Below are 22,325 nucleotides of genomic sequence, written 5' to 3'. Positions count from 1 at the left end.
TGTGGAGAAACTGTGTCCTTCCATATCTCCCCAGCCTGTCTGTTGCCCAGAAACTGAGAGCAAGAGATGCAGGTACTGCCACCAAACAGCCAAACTCAAGAACTTACCACTCGGGAGAGGGAGGGGGCCAGAGGAAAGAGATCTACATTCGAAAAGTCCTTTGGTCAGATAAGCATCTCCATTAGTAGCTGAGGGCGGCTGGGCAGGGCATAGGGACCCAATGATCACACCTGTTGCAACACCCCAAGATCCCCACTGACCATTGGCCCAACTGCCAACCCCTACAGAGTAAACACTGTTACCAACCCTCATACTCTGTCCTGGAAAAAGACATGAACAAGTGAGGTAAAAAGAGAAGAAAGGAAGATGGTGGCAAGAAGACACAGCTAGGGGGCGCTCCTGGGACTCTCCGAGACCAAGGCACGTGTTAGGACCTGTGAAGAAAGGTGGGTGCCGTGCCTGGCCCAGAGTCCATCAGTCATAGATAAATGTTTGCTCACTAGACTAGGGTGAGAAAACAGATGGAAGTTTGAAAAACTCCAGTGAAAGAATTCTGAGTCAAATCATTGGCAGAACAGTTCTAGCATTCCATTCCTGACAGTATAACAAGCATGGCTGCCTCCATGAAGATAAAAATTATCACAGAGGGTGAAGACAGTGAGGGTCACCAGGTTCAAACCCCTCGTTCTATAGATGAGGGAGAAAGCAAGGACCCCAGAGACAGTCAAGCAAGTATCCAAGATCACACAACTGGGTGGTGGCAGAGGTCACAGTAGACCCCAGGACTGGGACCCTTGACTAGGGATCTTTCCATAAGAACAGTGGATTTCCTTTTTGTAGGCTACCAGGACCCTTATTCCCCCCCAAAAATAGTGCACCAAACCCCAAAATGTGACAGTTAAAAGCAGAACTGTTCTGTAGAAGTGGGAGGTGAAACCCCACTTCCCTCTACCTTGACTTCTACAGCAGTTCTCCAGATTTCACCATCAAACACTCTGGAGTCCCAGTTTCAAAGCCTCTGCACCATACCAACCTCAATATGTAAGGGGCTATCCCTACCATCTCCTATTTTCCCCTCAAAAAGCCACAGAGGAACTGGCAGTTTATATAACATTTTCTTGAACAGATTGGCCTTTTCATTCAGACTGGCTCAGGATGGAGTCTTATAACCCGTGCATTGCTCACAGGTCCCAGTATCAGTCGATATTCACACAGGGCCACAGTCCGTGAGTTTAGCACCCTCAGCATGAAATGGGGTTGCCCATATTTGTTCTAAGCTTCTCTCCAGTAAATTTCAAGAGGTGTCCCTGCCCCCAGGTTCTGATATCCTGGGATTTAGTTAAGAGCTAGACAAACCTGGATTCTTATCCCCGCTCCCCCACTGAGGAGATATGTCACTTTTGGCAATTACTTAATCCCTCTGAACCTCAGAGTTCTCATTTGTAAAATGGGAGTGGTGATACTGCTACCTACACCAAAGGTTTGTTGGGAGGATTCGGGGGGTATGGGGGGACACGGCACAATGTATGGGGGGACACGGCACAATGCATGGGAAGCCCCCAGCACAGAGACTGGTCCACGGAAAGCATACAGTAAGTGTTAGCCAGAACCATCATCATCACTGCTGCTTCTCTGTTCACTTATTCACAGCACGGTTTTAGCGATCCCTCCCATAATGCTGTGCGGTAGTTTGACAGTATGAATTCACCCTTCCCTGTCTCCATAGACTCTGCCATCTAACTTCACGGTGCCCAGCCTGTGACACCAAGTTCAGACATGGGATTTGCTTTGGCCAAATGGGAAGTTACCAAAATGACACAAGCAGAGGCTTGGAAACCACTTTTACATTTTCTTCTTGCTCACTCTGGCTCCTCTGCCATGAGAACACACCTGAGCTTGCCTCCCAGAGAGAGAGACATGTAGCATAGAACTGAGTCATCTCATTTATCCTGGCCAAGGCTTAGCTCTAGGAGGTTCTAAAGCCCCAATCCTGGGGCCGCCAAGGAAAGAAAGTCCAAGTCCTTAGCACCACATTTACTAACATACGAGCACTTAACAGGGAACCCCCCAAGCCTATGAACCCCACGATGGGGTCTAACCTCATCATCTTCAGTGTAACTGCCTGTTCTGAAGGACATCACTGCAGAGAAGCAGACAGGTGGAAGCCTGGTGAGAGCCCCGGGCTAGGTGGCAGGGTAAGCCGGTGAGTAGGCACAGCTTCTGTGCCCCATGAGCTGAGAATGTCAAACAGACAAGACTCATGGAAACATCATCTATAACACACACAGAGCAAACATACAGGTACTAAGTACATCCAGCAGTGATCTCATAAGCCTCATTAGAAATGGGAGGCACTAATATGTGCAGAGTACTTCAGAGTTTACAAAACACTCTCATCTAATTTTCATGGCAACAAGATGTCAGTTTTTTCAACTCTCTTTTAAGTATGAAGAAATTGACGCTCAGAGAAAGCACATGGTTTATTCAGGGACACAGAACCAGTCAGTGATGTAATCGAATCTTAAATTCAGGCATTTGAACAATAAGTCCCATGTTTCTATCATTGCGTCACACTGATGGCATTCTATGCCTTTTTCTGGGATCTGTTAGATGAGTACAATAAATACACGAATCTTCCCACTACCCATCAATTACAACAGGCATGTGAAATGAAGCCTATGGGTTCATCTTGCAGTAATTAAACACATTTGGATGGCACACAGGGACCTACACATGCCAGACTCTGCCCTACAACAAATAGTGAGTTATTACTTAACAATAAACTTCTTCACCTAGGGTTGCAAATCCAGAATTTGTAATCATTCAAATGCAGTTTTCATTATCCTCAAAGGGTAGAAAGTTCCAATTGCATCTTACTCTACCAACTTCTAGGTTTAACTTGACAGCACCAATATTTTGAAGTTTTTAAAATAAAAATCAGCATCTTTTCCAAACTCAATTCTCAAAACTATTCTATCAACATGGCTTCAACTTCGGGGCTCTGAATAATTCTGGAATGTTTATGGTCTTTTGTTTATGATACATTATTTTACAATCAGGACGAATACCATCTGTAATTTTGTATTAATTTACCCACTTTACTTATTAGTACTTATTTATATCTTAGCTTTTAAAAATGTGCTATGCTTGAAAGGTAACAAAACAACATCCTATAACTCCATCTCTCTCCTAAACCAAGTTGGGCTTTTGTTATTGCAAACTAGGGAAGTCTTTTTATATATACAGAAAGGTAAGTGCCTGAGAGAGGTGACCAGAGGCATCTAAGAGATTACAACAGTCTTCATTTCATTCAACACAACTCACACTCATTCAACAAACCTCCAGTAAATCCCTGCTACTTACCAGGCACCATGTAAGACCCTGACATCCTAAAGGTCCCAGCCAGAGCTTAAGAAGTGAGGCGAGATAGACATGTGAGCGACGATCATAAGGGGAAGTGGTATCTTGAATAAAGATGTGTACAAGTGTCATGTGAGCACAAAAGATAGAGCGAACTACTAGTCAAGAGGTACTAGTAGAAGGCTTTTGAGCTGCACTTCAAAGAATGAGGGGTTGTATAGACCAAGCCCCAGGGAGGTACGCCAGCAGAGGGAACGCATGAACCCTGGCAGAGAGATGTGACAGACCATGGAGTGTCAAGAAGCCATAAGAAGTTCCATCTGGCTGGAATGTAGGGTGAGTGGGAGGGAAGAGTGGGGAAAAGAATGGAGGCAGAAAGTTATGTTCAGAGTTCCAGAGGTTCTGGGTGTCAAGCTAAGGAGGTCTTGGGAAGCCGCTGAGAGAATTTAAACAGAGGGAGTAATGGGATAAAGTCTGTATTTTAGATGGCGTGGGAACTAGTTTTGAAAGGAATACCTCACAACACAGAGAGACCGATTAGAGAGGCCATTGCTCTTATTCAGAGGAGATATGAGAGGAGCCTGAACTTGGTCCCTATATCCAGTTCTTCACCATCCTGGCCATTGTCCATACACCAGAACAGCCAGGCTGATCCGATACCTAAGACCACATCCTATCGAAGTAGATAATCCAAAAGAGGGGGAAAGCAGCTAATAGCCCCTATTCTAGATTCAGTGCCTTACTTTGGCACTGGCTGATTTTCAGAATTCCTGATTCTACGCTATGTTGACAGGCAACACCTCTCAACCCCTGGCCACATCCCTATACAACCCAGTCCCTTCATTTCCAAGCCTCCAGAGAGAGAGTTACCCTACATGCCTCACATCCACCTTAGAGTGCCAGGTGCTCAGGAGTAAACCAGGGCTGCTCTAGAAATAGTGGACCAAAATAGAAGCTTAGCAGATATGCCCCAATCGTGAAGCCTGAACATCCACCTCCAACATATTCAGGACAAAAGATAACCAGATATCTGAACCCACTGAGTACTCTAGAAAATAGCTAGCCCCATCCTGAGCATAGGAAAAAAAAAGGATAACAAAAACAACCGCCATTAACTTTGGTGTAAGTATGCCTATGAAGGTAGGATGGGGGGTGACCTTCAAAAGAAACCCTATAACGAGGATTAGTCCACCAGAATTAGCCTACACCCACATTTCCTAAAAGGTGTCCCCCCGTAGAAAACCAGCCCCATGAGATGCTCTTTATGGGAAAGAAAGAAAAGTCTTCATGGACAAATACTTTTCAGAAACGCTGCCATTGACAGAATGTTTGTCAATAGCAAAATTCCTATGTGGAAGCCTGATCCCCAGTGTGATGTTATCAGGAGGTGATTGGGACATGAAGGTGAAGCCCTCATGAATGGCATTAGGGCCTTATAAGGAGAGACATGAGAGAGCTTGCTTCCTCCTCTCTCTGCTTTCCAGGTGAGGACACAAGAAGGCAGCCATCTACGAACCAGGAAGCAGATCCTCTCCAGACACCAGATCTGCCTGCTGGCTGGCATCAGACTTCCTCGAGAAAGAAATATTTGTTGTTTAAGCCGCCCACTCTACAGCATATTTGCTTTAGCAGCCCGAGCTCACTAAGACAGACACCAAACTGCTCTCCCTGTTTTCGAGATTCCCAATGAACAACAGACTCCGAGGAGCCTTGTACAGGGAAAAACCCGAAATTGATTGAATCTCCCCCTTTTGTAGATGGGCAAACTGAGTCTTGAAACATTGAAATATAGCTCTGCAGTGGTAGTCCCCTAAGCTGTGAGTGAATAAAAGCGATCGTCTCGCGAGGATTGTGTCTCACTCTCTATGAATGCCCAGAGCCTGATCACTTGCTTGATATTCAAGAGGTTCCTGTATTGACTCATGGGACCAAAAGAAAGTGTGGAGTTCTTTAAAGTGGAGATAGATATACAAACTTTAAAATGTTGTATCATTCATTCACTCATCCACTCAAAAATATTTATTGAGCACCTATTATGTTCTTTGTGTGCTGCTGGCATGGGGATAGAGCTTTCAATAGCACCGGCTCAGCCTTTACCCTCAATGAGCTTACAGCCTAGGTGGGGAGGGAAGGTCAAGAACACTTGAAGATAGTGAGAGGCTCTGCAAAGACATAAAGTACAGGTTTGAGGTGCTCCACCCCCACCCATCTTTCTCCTAGAGTTTCTCTTTCCAAAGATGGATGTTATTTCTATCACTGTAGTTTCCTTCCCACACCCACCCTCTTGCTTCCTTATTTGTAGTGGGGGGAAAAAAAATTCTCAACACCCTGTCAGAGTAAAAGCAATTGTGAAATCCCAAGTATAGTACAGAGCTGTGACAGCCTCTCCCTGGAAACATCACCCCCTGGAAAGCATCTGCCCTCCTCAGTTAGAAAGAGCTAACATGCAGAACCCCATTCAAAGCAACATGGGGGCTGGACTTTACAACACCTTCCCCAAGTTATAAGGCCCCTAAGAGTTTACTTTAGGTCAGTCAGCCCAAGCTCTTCTATTCTAGCAGCTTCGTGCATGTGTGAATTCTGCCAATTTTATTCCCAAGGCTAGAACTTCCCTGCTCAGGCAGTTGCTCTCTGAAGCTGGATAGCCAGCTGCCTCTGAATGCCTCTTTTCAACTCTCCTCTGGGATTCCTGCTGTTTATATGTGACTCCTCATGGTACAAAACATGTATCTTCTCTAATCAAATAGCATCTTTGCCAAACACTCTCTGTTGGGGCCACTTGCATCTCAGGATAGAAGCAGAGCAGAGAGTATCCTTTCCTCCCACTTTTGCTCCTCTTGTCATTTGAGGGTCCTGTGTGATCTGCAAACCCATCCTCTCTCCATCCTCATTTTGTTTATCTACCACCAGTGGTCAATTAGGTTATTGTTAAAAAATATTTGCCCCCCACCCTAGATGACCCTGATGACTTCCTTGGGTAGACTGTACTTCCCTACTCAATGTCTTTGGCCAAAGAAATGGTAGCCAGCATGATGTGACCAAAGGTTTGAAACATGCTTGCTCTTTTGCATCTCTGCCCTCATGATGAGAAGAGCAGCCTGGGCTAATCTGCCCGTCCCAGAGGTAAATGACCAGAACCATTCCACCAGCACCCCCAACCATGACCTACCCAGATCAGCCAGATCCCATCCAACCTGCAGAAGCAAGATCAAAAGAATGACCCCGATGAGACTGGCCTAGATCCACTATCTCCCGATGTGGAAGCTAAATGAATGCTTTCTATTGCATGCCACCAAGATTTTGTGATTGATGTACAGTAATAACTGACCAAGACATCATCGCCAGATTACTCTGCCACATTCACCGAGCTGTTTAACTCTTAGCTAACAGTTACCTCCTGCACCCTGACTTCTCCCATTGTGTGCAGTGTCCATGTGCACAGCGCCCCAGTTTCATAGCCCTGTGTCCTGCTCTGCTCCAGTAACCTTCACCTTCATCCTCATTTCCTCCATATCCACCTGAATTGTGACCTCCGCAGGGCTACTTCTCCACCAAATACCTATCTCAGAAAACTCTTGCTTCTATCTCGCACCTCTCTCTAATCTCCTTCATTAACCTTGTAAAGCCACAACCTCCCAATCTTCACTCTCACAGTGTATTACCCCTTCTCCACTCCCAGACCAGGTCTCATGGTCAATCATTCCTTTACTCCCTCAACTCCCAACACACCCACCCTGACAGCCCCCCACCTTGGAGGAAATCCAAGTGCCCACGTCCCTTGCCCCTGAGCAACTGATGAGTACCAGAAACCAATAGACCATCTGTGCCAATGAATGCAACTATAATTCTGTTCCTCTCACACTTGGTGACTCAGCAAGCCTTCAGCTTTCCCCAATCTGCTCTCTCTTTAGCTCTTCCAAACCCTTTCCCCCTTTTTCACTCAGCAGATGCCACAGGGGCTCCTATTTTACTGAGGAAATGGAGCCATTAGCCATGAAGGCCTATACTTCTCACCCCTTAAGATACTGTGTTTCCCTGAAAATAAGACCTAGCCGGACAATCAGCTCTAATGCGTCTTTTGGAGCAAACATTACTATAAGACCCGGTCTTATTTTATATTGGATTAGATAAGACCCGGTCTTATAGGAAAATAAGACCGGGTCTTATAGTAATGTTTGCTCCAAAAGATGCATTAGAGCTGATTACCCGGCTAGATCTTATTTTTGGGGAAACACAGTACTTACTTTTTCTCCTACCTAACTTCCCTCTTTCCTTCTCAATTAAAAAGGAGCCCTTCAAGACTCCTTCTCCCAATCCTCCCACCGCCCCAGAACCTTGTTCTACCAGTACTTCCCTGAACTGTCTCCCATACCCTCTCCATTCACTCCCTTCCCATCCTACCCACCTCTTAGTAGCACACCAGTAACCTTAAAACCAAACAGAAGTCTTCCCTCTTCCCTTACCTTTGAGACAGGCTCTGTGATTCTTTTCTCCACCAGCACTCATAATTTCCGTTCCTCCCTTTCTATCTGCCTCCTATGCATTCTGACTTCTGTCCCCCCAATGTCCCCGACTCACAAGGCTCTCACATTACCAGTGACTTTAGAAATAGCCAAACCAGAGCCTCTTCTCAGTTCCCACCCTCCAAGGACTTCCTGCTGCTTTTGGTCCTGTTGAACCCCGTTTTAAGAATCTCCTGCCTCTTTCTTCCTCCTCCTTTGAAAATCACTCTTTCAAGTCACTCCACCTTTGAAAGTCACTCTCAGTGGCTGCTCTTCTCCCCACATCCTTTGGATGTCAGCGTCCCCTGGAGCTCCGTCCCCAGATCCCTTCACAAACTACCCACTCCAGGTCCTGGCTGTCCCCCAGGCAACTCACACATACCTTGACTAAAACCAAATCTATTAATTTCCTCTGCCACACCCTTCCTTAACTGTTCCTTCTGATTTGTTACCTTCCTTTATATCATCATCCATTCAGTAATCCCAGCTAACAACCTGGGCATTACCCCATTATCTTCAACTCCTCTCGTCCACAACCCAAATCCAATCAATTTCATATGTTCTGATGTCCCCTCGTTAAGTCCCTCATTTCCTTCCCTCTCTTCCCCTCTTTCTACATCCCTCTGTCTTCCTTTCTTTCCTGCTCCACCCACCCTACTCATTCAGTTCAGGGAGGTCTCTCTCATTTGGATTATTTCAAAAGCCTAACAACTGATCGTTGTACTTCCAACTTCTTCCTACTTCCAACTGTCCTCATACCCTGCTTCCAATCCAGAATTAACTTTCTAAAACTCACATTTAAACATATCACTCCCATGCTGCTAAAGAAACTCCAAAGGTTTCCTTCTTGCCAATAGGAAAAGGTCCAATCTCTTTAGATTTCAGATTCTAGGATCAACTAACACTTTTGAAAACCTACCAGATACCAAACACTGTTCTCATTTTATCCCTGCAGAAAGACACTGATGTATTATTACCTCCATTCTAGAGATAAGGAAAATTGAAACTTAAAGGCTAAGTAACTTGTTCAAGGTCACACAGCTAGGAAGTAACTGAGACCAAACCCAAACCTTCTAACTCAGATTGGGATGCTTTCCATTGAATCCTTTAGTGACTAGCCTTTGAGGTTGATTAATAACTTGAACTTTGGTTGTATGACAGCATATGTACACCCGATGAAGCTCCCTGTTCCAAATCTGTCACCCTATTCAATTTCTTCTGGAAACCAAAATCGGAGTGGACCTCATTTCAATCCTGGGTTTTCTGGTCCTACCATCATTAATTTGGAGTTGTGACACAATTCTGTTTTCCCCACTAGCTTACTGAGGACGCTCAGGGCCTTCGATAATGCTATATTCTCGAAGGATTAAATTCTTAGAGAGAATTAACATCCCAGAATATGAGTCTGCTTGCCAGTCAGGATGGGGGGCATCTAGTCTTTGGTTTCCAGATTTATAGATGACATGGGGAAATAAAATTTGATCCTCCCACAAAGAGAGCAAACCTACCAAGGGACATAGGATTATCAATTTTTTATTTCATCAAGACATTTTGAAAAACAGCCAACTATAGCATGATGATTATAGTTAATAATACTCTCTTGTATATTTGAAAAGTTGCTAGAAGAGTAGACCTTAAAGTTCTCATCACAAGGAAACAAAAATTGTAACTATATATGGTGATGGATGTTAAGTAGACATCGTGGTGGTCATTTCACAATATACACAAATATCAAATCATTATGTTATACACCTGAAAATAACATAATGTTATATGTCCGTTATATCTCAATGTAAAAACTGCAAACTATAGGTCAGTTAAGAGAAATTTACAGACACACACACACACACAAACACACACACATGCATATATATGTGTGTGTGTGTATATATGTGTATATATATATATATACACATACATATATACATATATATCAAGGTAGATCTAAAAATGTTGAAAAAATAAATGAAGCAAGACGCAGAATATTTTATGATACAATTTATACAAATTAAAATAATACGTATGCAGAACAACATAATACCACATATTACTTCGTCAGGCTTGTAAATGTATGCAAAGTAGTCAAAGCTTTTCTAGAAGGATATACATCACTATCATTGTAGTGCTTCTCTCTAAAACAGAGCTTCTCAACGTGGGTACAATATTCACATTTAGGACCCAATATTCTTTTGTTGGGCGGGGGCGCTGTCCTGTGCATTGTAGGAAGTTTCCTAGCAACATCCCTGGCCTCTCCCCATTAGGTGACAGCAACGCCCCCAAAACTGCCTGGTTGATAACCACTGCTCGAAGACAAAGGAAAGGATAGTGTACCTGAGGAGAAGACGGTTAACAGCAAGTTTTAAATCTACATTTGTAATATTTTTGTTCTCAAAAAAATACTGGAATCAAATACATACCAATCGTTGTTCATTTAAGTGACCGGAATATGAGGGGGTGTATGTTTCTGAATGTTATACATTTATAAAATAAAAAACTACCATCTATGAAAAAGCCATAATCTCATCAAAAAGAATGACATTTTTAAAATCAAACAAGCAGAAAGGGTACACCAAAATAAGCTGTTGTGGGTCAAACCACGTCCCTCAAAAAGATGTGTTGAAGTCCCAACCCCCAATACCTGTGAATGTGACCATATTTGGAAATACGGTCTTTGCCGACGTGATCAAGTTAAGATGAGACCATCCTGGAGTAGAGCAGGCCTGAAAGCCAATGACTGGTACCCTTGGAAGGAGAGAGATTTGGACACGACAATACGCAGCAACAATGGCCGTGTGATAATAGAGGCAGAGACTCGTGTGATACAGCTGCAAGCCGAGCAGCACCTGGGAGTGCTGGCAGCCGCCAAGGCTAAGAAGCAAGGAAGGCGTCACCACGGGTGCACAGGGAGCACGGCCCTGCCAACACCTTGGTTTGGGGCTTCCAGCCTCAAGAACTGGGAGAGAGTGCATTGCTTGTCGTAAGTCACCCTGTGTTTTGGCACCTTGTTAGAGCAGTCCTAGGAAACGAATACATCAAGGAAGTCTAGTCATCTTTCCAAACTCATTCAGACTGCATTCCCGAGGAGGTGCTCATCCTGACACCAACCAGTGAAAACTTTATCTCAAGCAGATTTGCCTTTTCTTGCCACCATCGAACTCACGTTCAAGGGGCCCTTGTGACTTTACTACGTCCTGTCAGGGCTGCGGGTGGCAGGGGAACAAGGTGAGAAAGGGGCAGTGCTGATCCAGGAGCTGTGAGTTTTGCCAAGTGGGGCCTCAGTTTGCTCATCTGGAAAACAGGAACAAAAACAACTACTAGGCCCAGGGAACATCTGAAGGGCAAAATATACCTAGGACCACGTATACCTGAAAAAACACTGACAAAGGCAGTCTGGTACTAGCCCCAAGCAGTCTTTTCACAGCTGGACCAAAGGAAAGAAAATTACCCCCAGAAAAGACAATTATCTTGATACCTTTAGGAAAAAAAGAAATCTGTCTTTGAATATAATTACTTTTACACTTGCTTGGGAAATCTCTATCCAGTCTCAAGAGGGTTAAAAATGAGGAAGGGAGACAGACACATGCTGAACACGGTAGCAAAAATAAAACCAATTAAAGTTTTTACATTATGCTCCCCAAAATGTTTTCATCAAACTTGTTCTTGTGTTTTCTCCTCAGTTGGTCATCTGGGCAGAAAATGCCCCACACTATCCTTAAACAGGAGTGGTTCTCTGTCACCATTCTGAGCTTTAATCCTCTCGGTAGCTGCTGGCACCAGGACCCTTTCAGGGAGGGATGCTGGGGGAGGAGGAAGTGGTAGACAGGGGAGCAGCCAAAGTTCAGAACAGAGGAGGGAGGCCCAGAGAGCTTTCCCCCAGGTACACACATCACCGAGCAGCAGCAGGAAACAGGTATGCAGAACAGGAAGGGATGTGTGGAAAGGGCATCTCAATGCTGAAACTTCCTGCAGTTTATGCAGGGTGTTACCTGCAGGGTAGCAATCACTACAAACGCTTCCTAGTCTAATTCCCCAGTTCCAACAGGGCTGCAATTGGGTTTCTCTTCTCTTTATAAACACCAGAAAGCAATTTCCACAAACTCTGTTGCCTTCTCCATTTCTAACATTTACCCTCCATGCCAGAAAGTTCTTTCTGGACCTAATACATCTCTCAAGCCAGAGGCCAAGGCAGTGCGTACTGTGGCCTGTGTTTGGGAGTCTGTGTGATAGAGCCTCCTCCTTCCCTGTTTGAGCTCTTCCCATGCATAAGGGCGTATAGGGTTTCCTATGGAAAGGAGCCATTAGACATCAGTTACCATGCCCTCTTCCCTCACTAATGTAGTGACTGGCCTGAACCCACAGAGGCTAAGCGACAGGCCCAAACCATCGCTCATGCTTCCTCTTTTCTTCATTGAGCTGATGTTTCAAAAATTTAACTTTTTCAACTCCTTTGAAGAGATACATAAAAATATCCTATCCTCAGCAGAGGTGTCAGAGTGGGCTCAGGAGCAAGAGCAAGGTCAGTGTCAGAGTCCGGCTGGTACTGCTGCCCACCCCCATTGCCAGTGACTTCAGGCTTCTTTTACCAAACAGGCTTCTTTACCAATACAGTAATAATGTTCGTAAGACACTTTAGAGTTAATGAAAAGCATTCTTTGACATACTATCTCGTTTCATCTTCAATGTTTCCATTTGAAATACATATTATGATTCCCACTTTACAGATGAGGAAACAGAGCCAGCTAACGACATGCTCAAGGTCAGGTCATCAGTAAGAGCAGAGCCCATGTGGAAGCCAGGCATCTGCCTTCAAACCACATGCCATGTGATCACACACGGCCTCCCTTAGGAAAGAGAGCACTGGACTTGGAGTTGAAGACAAAGGTGTGAATCCCAGCCCCGGCACCCACAGCCATGTGAACACGGGACATCGTCCCACCTCCCCAGGCTCAGTCTGGTCCCCAGCAATACCAGGAGGGTGGGCAAACAAGGACCTCAAAAGTCACTTCCGGCTCTGGAGGAGTCTGTTTCATCTTCCCTTTCACTTCTTTCTATTCATATTTTATTTGTACTTATTGGCTATCCAAGTCCTTTCTTTACCTCCTCCATTGGGGATTATTCACTGGGTCAACACTGATAGAGCATCTGCCGTGTGCCAGGCACTGAGCAGCAAAGACAGGTGCAGCCCTGCCCTTGTGGAGCTTCTATTCTAGTGGGAGAGCCACAGATTAAATAAACAATCAGCCTGAAAAGACACAAACTGTGCCTGAGACAAATGCCACCCAGGGAAGGATCATGGTACTGTGAGAGCCACTATAAGGGGACATGGGTCCTCCCCGAGGAAGTGAGCTTTGATCCAAGGTCTGAAGGAGAGAGAAGAACACCCAGACAGAGGAAACATCCTGGATAAGGCTCTGTAGTGAAAATGAACAAGGTGAAGACAAGGGACTGAAAGATCAGTGGGGCTGGAATGGAGGCAGGATGGGGGGTGTGGTGTATACTAGGGATGACCGGGCGCGTGGGCCAGAGAGGCCAGGATACAGGGCGTGGCCCTTATCCCAAGTGCAGGTAAAACCCCCCGGAAGGGATTAGGAGACTAGGGTGCCATGATGATATGACCCGTCACATCAGGGTACCTTCAGGTAATAAAGAAGGGTTTTTACTGGAGGCCTGCTCCCTACAAGTGCAGAGAACATGCTCAAACAATCTGAGCTGCGTCCCACTTACTAGGACACTGAATTTCTGGGAAATAAACAGGCAGTAGTTCACTACGGCTGCCCCCCTGGTCTGGAGAAGTATGTCTTACTCTCCCTCCTCTCCTTGTTTCAACACAGGCCTCTCTGCTCTCTGGATGGCCCGCTCCTACAGGAGTGGCCATGGAGATGCACCACTCAGATCTCCTTCAAGAGCACTTGCTGCAGGCGACAGAGTTGACAACCCCAGCTGCCACCCCCGTGGATCCATCACTGCACTCACGCTGTGGCCAGTCCCCCAGAGCCACTCCCAGCCAATGACCAAGCTCATAGGAGCACGGGTGCCGGCCATTCCTGGGCGATGCAAGGTTCCTAGAACAAGCAACTTTTGCTTGAGGACTTCTCATCAACCTGGCTGAGATTTCCTCAGAGCTGTGCTGCAGCAAGGCTTTTCCTGTCTCATTCTTCCTTCCCTGCTCCTTTCAGGTGTCAGACCTGCATTAAGGTCCAAACGCTCTCTCTGCCTACTCCTGCTCCCTCCCCCTTTGTCCCTCACAAGCATTTCCCCAATACGGTTCTGACGCACCTGCCACCCTCACCCTGCTTCCATTCTCCTCCCCTCAATCCCCATCAGGTGACTCCTCCTAAGAGGACTGAGAAGATCCCCACTACCCTGGTCTTACTTTCACAAGGACTTTGGGACTCGGGCAGCACACCCTGTCATTACTCGTAGAATCTTGTCCAACATCTAGGCTTCCAACCATACTAACGTGTCAAGAACCATTTGTTTCTTGGAAAAGCAATCAATGAGCTTTGCCAAAACTGTGGTTCCTCAAAGTCAGTCACACCAAGGAGTTCCTTAAAGCAGAGTTTTTCAAACTATACCCATGAAACCCAGGTACTTACAGATGTTCTATGTGGGTCCAATAAAGGGGAGACCTAGTTGGCAGGGCTTGGGGGCCTATAGCTCCATTTTAAGCAGAACTGCTCTAATTTTACCTTTTTTGTTTTGTTTAGTTTTGCTTTTGATATTGAGATGCTATGTAAGATTTTATTTGACCAAAAAAAAAAAAAAGTTTTGCTGTCCTAAGTAAAAATATACATAATTTAAAAACCACTATCAGGGTCTTTCTAGTAATTACAGGCTACTACCACTGAAAACAACAAAAAATCTAGATAAAATATACAATACATCTTTTAAACATCATCAACAAGTTGATCGGATAGTAAGGAAATACTAGTTCAACACTGAAGGGAACCAGGAACTTAGAGAGGTATGGACATCACTTTTGCCCCTAAGGCATGTTCTGAGTGTAGCAAATTTGACTTTTGATAGCCTGGCAGCGTTAGAGAAATAGAAGTCAATGCCCAGAACCTGCATAAAATGGGGAGGCCAAAAGCGGACGTTTCTCACTATAAGCTGGAACCCTCAAGATGAGGATGAACCAGAATTTGACTCATCCTGTAAAGGATCTGCACATTGGGTGTGAACTGCCTATTGAGGGAACCCCAAGGTTTTAAACTGGTTTGGGAAGTGGGGTCCTAAATTTATAGTGTTTTCAAATACTTGTCAGAAAAAAATTTCTCTCTAGAGGAAGGCATCTGACTCATTTCAGTCCTGTATACTCATAAATTGTTTTCATGTACAATGACCAACACACAAACAAAGATAACCAGGCAGACTATAAAACCATGAGTGAGAACCCACACATCTAACAGATAAAAATGAGTTCTCTTTCCCTCAGCTCTGAGACCCTGTTGACACTAGAAATATTTCCACTGAGTCACAGTAACCTGGTTAGTTCTGCTAGGACAACCACCCTCGGATCTGACCAGCCCTATCTATAATCTCCCTCCTAACAAAGTGGGATCCTCCATTCTCTAACCAAAAAGCTCAGCTCCTGTATTTCATAAAGGACACCTCCGGAACAGGAGCATATGATCCCAGAGTCAGCCTTGTGCTTTCATCACAGGGAGAAAGTTTCACAAGTCCATCCCTGTGGAAACATGGAACCACTTAGACCAGAAAGATAACAGTGTTTCCCTTTCAGGCCATGACCACCACATCACAGCCCTCCTTTTCCCCTTTCGTCCTCCTCCCCAATCGTTCTGACCCTGCCTGTCCTCCCTCTTGATCAAGACTGCTCTCCTAATTAAAATAAACAAATGTCAGGAAGCAATTACTGTAGAGAAGGAGGCAGATGGTAGAATAGTGGCACTCTGGTATTGCATTAAGCAGTAACTTGCTATCTCTTCAAAGTTTATGCACTTTAATTAAGCATCGTTATAGACAGGTTCAATGAGCTTTGGAGTGGAGTTTATCAAATTAGCTTCTTGCAGAGCTGATGCTGTGTGATTGCAAGAGGTGTTCCTGATGCAAAGCTCAGCTGCCTGAGATGGCCTGGGAGGAGAGCAAAGGGCAAGAAGCCCCAATCTCACCCCCTCTGTAGGCCAAAGGAGGGGGTAAAACTCCACCCACTGCAGCAGGGATGGTGAAATAGACAGTGATAGCCTCAGTGAACACTGAGGTAGGGAAGCCAGACCTCCCCAAGCTGAGTGTCAGCTCTTCTCCTTCCTCTGTGTGTGCTACACACAGGATCATGGCTCAAAGGGGAAAGCCCAGAATCTGGGAGGTGGTGGAATACAGAGGTTAAATCAGACAGACTTGGGTTCCGATCCTTCCTGTAATCCAAATAATAGTGGGTAACTTACTTTACTTTTCTGTGCCTCGGGGTTTTTTTCCTTCATTTGCAAAATGGAAGTAATCACAGCTTAACAATTATTGAATACTCACAATGCGCCAGGCACCATTCTAAGCACTTTATGTGTTTACCTCATTTAATCCTCCTCCCAGAAATCCTAGGGGTAGGTATGATCATTACTCCATTTAACAGATGGGAGGCCCAAGGCACAGGGAAGATAAACTTGCCCAAAGCCACACAACTGGTAAATGGAAGAGCCAGAATTCCAACGAGGCAGCCTGGATCCAGAGCTCACACTCACTTGTAGTCACAAAGACTACAAAGCAAAATAAGAAACTATTTTCTTCTACTCAGCAAGAAAATCGAACGAATCACTGCCACACGCAACATGGATAAATCTTAAAAACATTAGGCTGAGAAAAACAAGACCTGAGTCCATTTATATGACATTTTAGAAAAATCAGAGCCAATAAATAATGACAAAAACTATATCAGTGGTTGCCTGGGTCCAGGGGTGGGAACAGGACTGACCACAAAGAGGTACAAGAAAACCTCTGGCGTGAGGAGAATGTTCTATATCTTCATTGTGGTGTAAATTATACAAGTGTATATATTTGCTAATATTCGTTGAACGGTACACTTAAAATGGATGCACTTTATTGTAGGCAACTTATACCTCAAACAAATTTTTGAAAAACCTATGTACTTAATGACTGAACACAAAACTATGAATGGCAGTTATCCTTCTGTGGTGGGATCCACTCAACAAATATTTATTAAGCACTTATTATGTGTCAGGAAATGTTGTGGGTGCTGGTGACATAGCAGTGTAAACAGATTAAAGAACTTTCCTTTGTGGATCTTAAATTCTCCTGGGGAGAGACAGATAATAAGCAAATACATGGTATAACAAATAGTATGCTCAAAGGTGAGAAGTACTCGAGAAGAAAATAAAGCAGGAAAGGAGGAATGAGGAGTATGGGAGAAGGTGCAACTGAAAACAAGGGGCTCAGAAAAGGCCCCCTTTTCAGCAAGGCATGTGGGAAGAGATAGGAAGGTGGGCGAGGTAACCAAGCCTGCCATGAAAGCCAGCCCTGCCAGCCTCTGTGTTCTTCCTCAGCACTTCCCTTGGATTCTTCATCCAAAAGCTGCTTCCCAAGCACACGTGCTGCTGCCTCATGTCCCTGAGGCTCTGTAAACTCTCCCTGCCTCGCTGGTCTCTTCCCTACCAAGGTCTTCAGGTGCTCCTCTCCCTCCCTCAGCTCATCCTCCCACCCCAGACACACAGACACGCACCTTCCAAGCAAGCCTTCACAACTTGCTTCACACCACCTGCTCAGTTTAGAACATCTTGACAGTTCCCAGGTGCAGACTCACATCCTTCAGACAGGCTCCATCAAGAAAACAAAGCCAACCCCCTGGGGGCAAGGACTGGGAGGTCTGTGTGGCCAGGACACTGACTTCATCCCAAGGGAGATGGCCAGTGTCCACGTCCAGGGATTCAGGTAACTGTCAACATTAGTGATCCTCTACTAGGGGAGATACTGGGATCAGAAATCTGAGTATTCCGGGCCCCAACTTTCAGGGAGACACATATGTAAACTATAAATAATGTGTGATGCTGGTATTCATGGAAATACATCATACAATACAATACTTGCGGTGAACTCACCATGTGCTGGGAGATGGACCCAGCCCTTAGTATGCATAGTGCCAAATAATCCTCACAAGCGCCCTATGAGGGAGGAAACTTATTACTCCCATTCTACAGATGAGGCTCAGAGAGGTTAAGTAACTTGCCTGAGGTCAGACAGCTTGCAAGTGGCTGAATCAGAATTAGAGTTGTGTCTATCCCACTCCAGAGTCTCCAGACTAATAACCACTATGATGAAATAAGCCAACACATGGAAGTAGTTCATGGAAGAAGTGTTATTTCTGTCCAGTGTTGTGGGGATGGCTCCAGATAGGAGGCGTTCATTCTGGATTTTAAAAGATGAGTAATTGATTTGGAGGTTAATAAGGTGGAGGAGAGATTGGAAGGCAGAGGGAATAAGAATAATCCAGGGATTAAAGGAAACACAAGGAAAAGCAGAATGGTATGAAAGGCAGCAAATTGTTAAGTATTGCTGGAGGCACAGTGCCAAGGGCAAGAGGACTGAAAACTTGAACTTGGAGAGGTCAACAGGGGCCCAATTTTGAAAGACTTCTGTCAAGTTAAGGAGGTGTATGTTTATTTTATTTAACAAACCTTTATGTAGTATTTACTACATAAGCACTTTGCAAATATGAATTCATTTAATCCTTATAACAACCCTGTGAAGTAGGTATTATTATTGTCCCCTATTTTATCATTCAGGAAATTGAGAAACAGAGAGGTTAGATGATCTGCCCAGGATAGTTCAGCGAGGCAGTGGAATTTGAACCCAGGGAGTTTGACTTTAGAGTTCAGACTCTTAGCCACTGCTCGTGCACACTAAAGAGATTTTACAGGGAAGGCAGTGTTTTAGGCACAGAATGGTGCGACTGGGGTTTTGTTTCCTTACAATCCTCCCCATGGTATGCGGGAGAGGAAGAGAAGGAAGAACAGACTGTAGGAAGACTGCCTGAAAAGGCACCAAAGCTGATGAAGGCCCATTGGCAAGAAAGACACAGAGGAGCAAATGGAGTCCACAGATATATAAAAGAAAGAACCAAAGGGGTGTGATGACAAATGGGGTGGGGAGAGAGGGGTACTGCAGCTGGCTGCCACCTTCCAGCTCACATTCCTGCGTAGACAAGAGATGGTGCCCACCTGGATACGCAGGAAATGATGAAAAGCAGACCTGGGTGTGTTACGTTGGATTCTCAACTTGCCATTGATTCTCCATTGCAAGGAGCAGTTGTACATGTAGGTCTGAAGCCAAAACCGTTGGTTTTATAGCTGTCGATTTTAAGGTGCTAGTGGGAAGAGGGATGTGGTGATCTCATGTGTATGAGGGAGCGTAAGTGGAGGGACCATTGGGGACTCGTCCTCCTCTGAACCGCAGTGAAAACCACAGGAGTAGATAAGATCACACAGAAAGAGGAGGGAGAGTATAAGGGAAGAGGGTGAGGGACAGGGTGCTAGAGAACTCAGACACGTAAGGGTCCCATAGAAGAAATGAATCAAAAAGAAGGGGTGAGCCTTTATAGCCTTTAAGAAACCAATACACCTTGGAGATCTGTGGCTGTCTCAATGGGCCTTTGTTCCTCTCTACTTACAGAGAGAAAAATCTTTCTTCATGGATCACGATGTTGATTCCCTTCACCATCCCGGCCACTCTCTTCTGGGCAGATTAAAGAAGGGGAACCATGGTGTTCCTGGGAGATGAGTGAGGGAAAACTGCCTATGAACACAGAGAGGCCATTTCTTGGAATAGTGAGTCTGAGCACTATGTATTGAGAGAAACTCGCCTACTCCACTCCACGGGAATGGTGTGAAGCTCTGTGAGAACCAGTCATGAAAGCGTTTTGGAAGAAAAGTCCCATTGTACATAGAAAAACTCCTCCATGGTATCAGGTGACAAAAATGAACCTCCTTTGGAAAGTTTACAAACTAGAAAGAAAGGATGTCTCCACTTCTGTGTCCCACAGGCACTTCAACTCCAACATGTCCCAAACTGGACTCATCAGCATCCCTGTAACCCCAACATTTGCTATCTCCGTGAACGGCACCCCCAACCTCTCATTTGCTCAGTATGAACTCTTCGGGCCCAGCTGCCCACCCACCTCTCTCCGCACTCCCACTATAGTAGGTTAATTCCACCATCAGCTCTTACCTGAATTACTGAAAGAGTCTTAACTGGCCTCCCTGCAGCCAGTATTGGTGCTCTCTCACCCACTGGAACCAACGTGGTATCTCCAAAAGTTGAGGCAGACCACACAACTTCTTTTCTTAAAGCTCTTCAATGACTCCCTGTTGTTTTCAACATGAGTTCCACACTCTGAGTTGGTAAACGAGGCCCTTCATCATCTGCCCGCCTACTTCGTCAGCCTCACACCTGTCATCACGTCCCGCTCCCCCAGCCATCAGTGTCTCTAACACAGTAGGCTGTCCCTCCCTTTACACAGGCTGTTTGCTCTACTCTTCTTTACCCTCTTGGCCTAACCAAGTCAGTCATGTTTTTAGGTCTTTCACCTCACTTTTCCCAGAAAGACTCCACGATTCACCCCCAAGCTAAGCAGGGTGCCCTTCCTACGTGAGCTCATAGCACCCTATGCTTTACTAGGTTGGATTTGGATTTATAACTTACAATAATCTATTTACGATTTATCTCCTTCAATGGATTATAAACTCAAGGATCTTATGTTTTGTTCACCGTTATATCTCCAACACCTAACAGAACATATGACAAGTACAGTAAATGCTTAATAAATAGTGAATAATGAATGGATAATGTTGGTAGACAAAAACACAGCGTTTTAGAAGAGTAATCCTACAATGGCCTTTAGTGGTCATCTAGCCCAACTTCCCAGCCAGTGCAAGAATCTCCTCTGGTAAACATCTGGAGGCCCTGCTGGACACTTCCATTAGTCCACTGTCCACTGTTGAGAGGCTCTACTTTCTGGAAAGGTCTTCCTCACACTGAGCTGAAATGAGTCTCCCCATAACATTCCCTTCATCAATCATAGCTCTGCTCTCAGGAGTCACACAGAACAAGTTTATTCTTTATTCCTCATGACAACCGCTCACATATTTGAAGGCAGCTGTCATGCCCTGCTAGTTCTCTCCTATACACCTCACTTGTTTTAAGAGCTCCTCTCTGGTGATGAATTCCAGTCCTCTCCCACCCTAACCACTACCTCCTCAGGACAGACCCACAGACTAAAGAGTGATGCCCAAAGTGAACTCAGTGTCTTGATCCTCAAGCACTAATAGCCAAAGACCAACAAGGTAACACAGCATGAGGCTTTAAGTCACAAAAGCGAACGAAATCTCCAGTTCCCAGAGTTCTCATTCATCCAGGATGAAAGACATAATAGGAGAAAAACTCATGCTATTGAGAGCCTGCAATTCAGAAAACAAGGGCATCTCCACATAGAAACCCAAATCTGGGGAAAATAAATCCATTCTACCACTGACTCATCTCTCTGCCAGCTGTCCTAGTTCACCCCTCTTCATCAGAAAGTTCAAAATGTCCTCTTCCTCTGTATATCATTTAATAATTATTAGTGAGAAAAAGACTGACACTAACCTCCCCGCCAAACAATTCTACTACTCAGAGTGTTCAATAATCCTCTTTCATCCAAACTCTAACCAAGCAACTTTAATTACTTCAAAACCATCCAAGTATGCTGTAAATCATCTCAGTCAATCAGACATACCCAAAACATGATATACTGCAGTATCGCAATGGGATAATTTGATGGGGAAAAAAAGACACTGGCTTGGGCAAGTGACCCAATCCATCTAGGCTTCCACTTCTCATCAGTAAGTGAGGGGACTAGCATAGGATTCTCTCCCCAGTATACTTTTCACTATCAGAAATACACAAACACAACCCAATTAGTCCCTCCACATGATATCTAGACATCAATCCTCTGGCATTCCCTGCTTTCAGTTTCTAAACACCAACCCCAATGGTCCTGAGAGCCATCAGTGCCTTGGATGGCATATCCTACATACCCTGTGGTCCAGGGCAGTGAGCACCATAAATAGTTTTCTTTCCCCACCACCTTGTGCCCGAGTCCACACACAGGACAGAAGAGCAGAGAAAAGCTATTCCTGTACTCCTTACTATGACGCTAGCCCCTTTATAAAATGGTCCTACATGAACCAGAACCCAGTTACTCAAAGCTCTTTATTTCCATGTATAATATTTTAGATTTCGCTGGCTAACATTGGTTTTGTATATGATTACAATGGTAAATATGTACCTGTTTAAAATATTTGAAAATATACGGGGGAAAGCATAATTACACCATTCAGAAATGATTAACATTAACCTTTATAGCCTTTTTTCTATTACACATTATTTAACTGAGATCATAATAATGTACATACTATTTTATAGCCTGATTTTTTCCCTATGCCATTAAATTATTTTAATGAT

General features: G+C 44.8%; 1 protein-coding gene across 25 annotated transcripts in view; it reads right to left on the bottom strand.

Annotated features, from left to right (window-relative positions):
• NRXN3 (neurexin 3) overlaps positions 1-22,325 on the bottom strand; it is a 1,519,061-nt gene that overhangs the window by 1,463,745 nt on the left and 32,991 nt on the right. Inside the window, exon 1 of one of the 25 annotated variants that reach the window (XM_081050430.1) lies at positions 20,052-20,150. The exons of the other annotated variants lie outside the window; for them this stretch is intronic. The gene's annotated coding sequence lies outside the window, so the exon portion shown is untranslated. Of the gene's footprint in view, positions 1-20,051; positions 20,151-22,325 lie in introns of those variants that run through there. 25 annotated transcript variants of the gene reach the window in all.

This window comes from Rhinolophus hipposideros (assembly GCF_964194185.1).
Source record: "Rhinolophus hipposideros genome assembly, chromosome: 5".
Classification (NCBI taxonomy): domain Eukaryota; kingdom Metazoa; phylum Chordata; class Mammalia; order Chiroptera; family Rhinolophidae; genus Rhinolophus; species Rhinolophus hipposideros.
The sequence above is the reverse complement of the archived record's forward strand: the minus strand, read 5'-3'. Positions and strand labels throughout refer to the sequence as shown.